This window comes from Callithrix jacchus, chromosome 6 (assembly GCF_049354715.1).
Source record: "Callithrix jacchus isolate 240 chromosome 6, calJac240_pri, whole genome shotgun sequence".
NCBI lineage: Eukaryota > Metazoa > Chordata > Mammalia > Primates > Cebidae > Callithrix > Callithrix jacchus.
Window position 1 is genome coordinate 153,763,932 of NC_133507.1, and position 6,000 is coordinate 153,769,931.

General features: G+C 57.9%; 1 pseudogene; it reads right to left on the reverse strand.

The window, feature by feature from the left end:
- Positions 1-3,021: 3,021 nt before the first annotated feature.
- Positions 3,022-4,329, reverse strand: LOC144576762 (endothelin-converting enzyme-like 1 pseudogene; annotated as a pseudogene).
- Positions 4,330-6,000: the final 1,671 nt, after the last annotated feature.

The following is a 6,000-nucleotide window of genomic DNA, read 5'->3' on the forward strand; positions in this document are numbered from 1 at the left end:
TGGGGGTCCCACATGCCTCTCATACCTCGCCAGCATTAACAGCAACACAGACCTGACCTGCGATAAGAAGCACTGACAGGCCATTCTCTCTGAAGCCTGCTACCTGGAAGCTTCATCCGCATGATAAAACTGGTCAGCTCACCACAATCCAGACATTCCTTTCCATTGATAATAACTCTTTCAACTGCCAATCCGAAACATTTTAAATCCACCTTTAACCTGGAAGCCCCCCTCTCGTTTGAATCGTCCCACCTTTCTGGACCAAACCAGTTTATTTCTTCAGTGTATTTAATTGATGTCTCATGTCATTCTAAATTGTATAAAACCAGGCTCGCCCCACCACCTTGGGCACTTGTTCTCAGGATGTCTTATTTTCATTTTCAAGACAGGGTTTCACCATGTTGGTCAGGCTGGTCTTGAACTCCCGACCTCAGGTGATCCACCTGCCTTGGCCTCCAAAGTGCTTGGAGTACAGGCGTGAGCCACCATGCCTGGCCCTCAGGATGTCTTGAGGGCTGTGTTGGGGCCATGGTCACTCATATTTGGCTCAAAATAAATCTCTTGAAATATTTTACAGTTGACTGTTCAATGACAATCCATCACTCCATTTGGGCAGCTACACTAAACTCTAATCCTCCCCAGTCCACTGAAAGCCTGCACCTGGGAGGGGGCACTGTGTCTAGCCCTGGTCTGGGGCACCCCATTCTCTTCCTCCGGGACACCTGAGAACCACTTAGGTGTTTGGAAAACTCTGCCCCTACCGCAAAATCTCTCTCTCTTTCCCTCCCCCACAAAGAGGCTCCCTTATCTCTCACTTTACATACCGGCCCTAGCCCTCCCGCCGCCCAGCTTCCCGCCCAGCAGTTCAAACTGACCAACAGTTGCCCACCACCTCGGCTTTTGGCTTCCCCACCCCCCAGCCCTTCAGCCCCCTATAAAACAACCCTGCCCCTCTGAGCGGCGCGGCCATTTTTCCTTTTCGTCCCGGCTGGTCCGCCCGGAGGCTCTTTCCTCTCAATAAAGCCTGAACTTAAGGAATTTCCTCTAGCCTGCGGTCCGGTTTTTTCCGAACGAGCTCAGTCTTCCCGCAGAGGGTAGGTCGGACATTAGGGTGTGCACCTGCATGAAGGGTGAAAGAACCAACATGGAGCTCAATATTCAACAGGATAGGTGTACATTCCTGTCTTGGGGTCCCCCCGCCCAGGATTATGGTGAGGCATATGGTGAGCCCAGCACACAATAGGGACTCGGGAGGGCCTTACATCGTTTTCACCAAACCCTGAGGTTCAGGTTGGTTCAAATTTGCTTGGGACAGGCAGGCCACTCAGGCTGAGCAACTCCCTGTGAACAGGGGCGTCTCCCTCCCTGCAGAGCACAGACCCCAGACGGCACCACAGGTTTAGTCCCCATAAGACCTGGAGCCCCTGCCCCTGCCCAGATCTAGTGGTTGGCACAGGAAGCCTCATGAGCAGGAGAGAGGAGCACACTTTCTGCAGCCTCTTGGGAGGACTCTAGGTGGTTCCCAGCTGTGGCCCTCTTTTGGCCTGGGTGCTGATGACACATGTAATGGTGCCCTAGGCCTCCCTGGGTCCAGAAACAGGTCTCCCTACCTGGTTAGCATATACATGACTGGCCTTCACCCCTAGAGAAAGCCCCCCTAAATCCCAGCCTCCCAAAGAGGCCTCCAAGATGCCTCCAGGGGGTGGGATTTACTGCGTGGGACTTGCAATTGCACTCTCTGACCTAAGGCGGCCCCGGCCCCACTGACTCCACCCAGCCAGAGCTTCCATTGCACACACCGGACCCCCAACACCAAGAAGCAGCTGAAGTTCCTCTTGATAGAAACTTGCCACCCAGGATGCCACTGGGCATGCATTGGTCAGGGTATGTTATGACTTAACTGCTGAAGCCAGGTTTAGAGCCTGGACTGCAGTGTGGTGACAGTACAGTCAGAGTGTGGTCAGTGGGAGACCCGCCCACATTCAGACCCAAGGGGTGTAGAGACACACCCCGTACCCATCTGCTTCTTGCTGGGTAGACAGAAGGCAATGAGCACCTTGGGAGGAGTGCCTCTGTAGGAAGGCGGGGTGAGCTGCGGGGCACACATCCCCTGCACCACTACCCTCACACCCTAGCCTCCTCATCCTGGAAGGCCATCCTGGTGGCCCAGCCGCAGTCATCTCCTGACAATGCATCATCTGTGCCACCTCTGAGCTGGGCCACCACCCTCCCGGCTACTACCTCCTGACCCTCTTCTGACTCCCAGCTCGGGGCCAGGCCCCCATGTGGACTTGCCCACCTCCTGCCGAATCTTCTTGACTGAGCTCTGGATGCTGAAGCGGATGCTATTCTTGCAGTAGGATTTCCCGTGGACCTCAAAGTGTGGGGGATACGGGCAGCACTCAGCCTCAGACCAGGCCAGGGCTACCTGCAGACAGCGCCACAACCAGGCCATGTAGGCCACTTGCCCTCTGGGGTGCCGTTAGCAGAGGGGGGATCGCTCCCGTGTGAGGCCCCTAGGAAATGGGCCTCGCCATAAGGTGAGCTTGAGCCCGGACCCAGATCCCCGGTTGGGGGAGTTGAGCTGAGGGAAAGCAGGAACTGACAGAGGGAGTATGTTATTCAAAATAATTAACAGACATTATTTTATGGATATGAGGACTTGGAAGGCATTGTGTCCACTTTCGGCTTCTTATGGTTTATTGCTTGATTGTGTTCATTTTGGACCCTTGTTACCTTCATTGTAAAATATTAACTTAAGTATCTACACTTGGTAACTTACCGTAGCTTACAGGGCGTAACTGTAACTTACTTACCGTAGCTTACAGGGCATAACTGTAACTTGCTTACAATTGTTAAGTACTTACTGTGCGTAACTTACTTGCTGGGTGTAACCTACTTACTGGGCGTAACTTAGTGGGCGTAACTTGCTTACTGTAACAAGTACATTGATCTGGCGTAAACAACTTTAACTTCAGAAAAGTATATTATGAGACATATTGCAAAAATAAAATTGCTGCATGGGCATAGCGCATGTGGCCCTCCAGACCTCGCTCTTTTCTTTCTCCTTTTTTTCCGGCGCACGCTATATTCCAAGTTTGGGACCCTCTCACTGGACGAGATTCCCGGGCTCGCGTTCAGTTCTCAACAGGGGCTGTGGTCAGGCTGGGCAGGCAGAGATTCAGTCACAGCTCATACTCCGTGTCCACAGACCCAGTTTGAGCAGAAAGCCCAGGGAGCCAAACATTGCCATCATGTACTGGAGCTGCGGGCTCGAGGTCAGGTGAGGATGAGGTCCTCGCTGCCTGCCAGAGGGCTGGGAAATGGCGGCTCCGCTAAACATCGCAATTACCCCAGGGAAATGACTTTGGCCTTCCCTCCCCTCTCCTTCTCCTCTCCCCTCCCTTGCTCTTTCTTCCTATCCTCTCTCGCACCCTCCTCCTACGCGCATGGGCCACTGGGCAAGCCCATTGCGCCCCAGGTCCGCCGAGGCCGCTGGCGGGGCACTGGGGGTGGGGGGCACACTCACGCGGATAACGAAGCTCGAGGAGTTCCTGTCGCCCGGGTGGACCCTGAGCGAGAAGAGCGAGGCGGCGCTGTCCACGTCCAGCACTTTTTACAGCTGCCGGTTGAGGTTCCATCGCGCTGCGACCACCGGATGTTCCGCCGCGCCGCCCAGGTCCCAGTCCTCGCAGTCCCCGGTGACCTCCAGAATGGGCCGCGGGCCCAGTCGCTTGATCTCGCACACGTCAAGGCACGAGCGGAAGAAAGTGCGCCCTGGTGTTGGGCCGCTCCAGCAGGCACCGCAGGCGCTCCTCGTTCTGCTGGCCAATGGCCGCGATGGTGCCATAGGTGAGCTTGTTGGGGATGGCGTGGCGCCGCAGCCCGCCGCGACCAGGCTCAGGTACTTGAGCGCCAGCATAGCCGCCAAGATGGCGCAGAGGCCGGCGGTGAACACCAGCCCCGACAGCAGTCACACCTCGCGCGGGTTCCACCGCTGCAGCCTGGCTTGGGCCCGGTGGCGCTGCTCCCCAAGAGAACCCTGAGGGCAGGGAGGCCCCGCGAGCCTCCCCCGCGCTGCAGTAGCTCACGTACTTGACCTCCTGGAACTCATCGTAGTGATCAGCGAATGTGGGGGCTGCGTGGCGCCGAGGCCGCCGCGGTGCCGTCCTGGACCACATGGGCGATGGGTTGTGTGTGGCCGCCGGCCTCCTCGTGGGCCTCCACATGCCCCCCCGGGCTGCAGCTGCGGGAAGGGCAGAGTCAGGCTCAGGAGGCGCCGCACGCCGAAGGGGCTCCCAGGCCTTGCGAGGAGAGATGCAGGCCTGAGTGCAGAGGCCTCAGCAGTGGGCCTCATTCACTGAGGATACCAGGGAAGAGGAGAGCTCGACGGGGCCACCACCTCGAGTGCACAGTGGAGTCTTCTCCTCTATCCCCTCCGGGCACACACCTGCCCGTCACTGGGTTGGGAGGGAGCCGATGGGAAGCGTGAGGCGTCGGGTATGGGGCCTGGCACGTAGTGGGCCTTCATTGAAAGGCCGTCCCTCTTCGCTTCGCCTTTCTGGTCTAGGACCTGCCCCAGCCAAGGCCGGGTTGGTGATGGAAGGAGTGGAGGCTGCAGTGAGGAGGTGCAGTCAGGGGTGAGTCAAGGCGGCACTTTCCTCCCTCTGCGCTGGACCCAGACATGCTCCACAAAGCAGAGGAAGAACCAAACTTGGTCCTCGCAGAAGTGCGCAGGGTCAACCATCCAACCGCGCTCGCTGGCTCCTTCTGCTCCGTGGCCGGATGGCCTTCTCCAGGGGAGAGCGTCAATACCCCAGGGTCCCAACGCCCCAGGGTCGCAGATACACAACCCACCCTCTGTACCATCCCGATGAGAACCTGAGACCTGCTTAGGTTCAACCCCACTCCCCGTCTGTGTCCCCAACTCGAGCCACTCCTAGCTCCAATAGATTCTCCCCAGAACCCAAACTTGGGTGAAGTTTTACGTTTCTCGGGGTGGGAGCAGACGAAGCCGGGAGGCTCTGAGCAGCTGCCTCGATAGTAGCAACGGCTGCAGGAATTCGGCACCATTTACCCAGCAGGCGCGCACCTGAGCAGGGCCGGGGCCTAGAGGGCCGGCTGGGAGCCAGAGCCAGACGCTCAGCAGAGCTGCATGGGCCCAGCGTCCGCAGCCGGATCCAGCAGTGTCCTGGGACCGGCGAGGGCAGCAGGTCCTCCTGGGAGGGGTCCCTTCGGATCCCGCGTCCCCACTCTGAGCTGCCCACCAGCCGGCTAGAAAGGGCTGGAGCTACACAGCTGCGGGCCATCATGGCCAGCCTACAGTCCTGGAGCACTACTCAGGGAGGACTCCTAAAGGACGAGTGGGCGCTGATGGAGTACCTGGGCTGTCCCCACAGCGCCTGCGCGAAGCGCACCTTCGCCTGGGAGCTTCCTTGTCCTCCTGGGAGCCCCTGTCCAGGATCCACTCTCCCCGGGGCTTCTGGACTACTGGTTGGCCTCGTTCTCTTCCTTCAGCCCCTAATCCAGCGAGAGCCATGGAGAGCCCTGCCAGAAGCAGGCCTGGGCTGCCAGTGCAGCTCCCATGGTACCAATGCACAGTTGACCCAGAGCAGCGCAATCGCAGCCTATGAAAGGTGACTTGGGTTGAGCCTCTGACCACACAGTCCTGGTCCTGCTGCACAGGCTGCCAGTGAAGAGGAGTCCGAGCTCCTTGGCTCCCCTGCAGTATCTCCAAAAGAGAAGCCGAGGCCGTGGGCAAGTGGGTGATGCTAGTCAGTGGTCCAGGCCCCAGTTCCACCTTGCACAAAGGCCTTCCTAGTCTTTCACCAAAAATAATTCTGCAAGGACATCTGCCCAGCAACCGCCTGTCCAGCCTCAGACTGCTGCCACTCATATCCTTGATTATTGTAGCCAAGGATAAATATCTTGAAACTCTTGGCCAGGTGCAGTGGCTGATGCCTGTAATCCCAGCACTTTGGGTGGCCAAAGTGGGTGGAT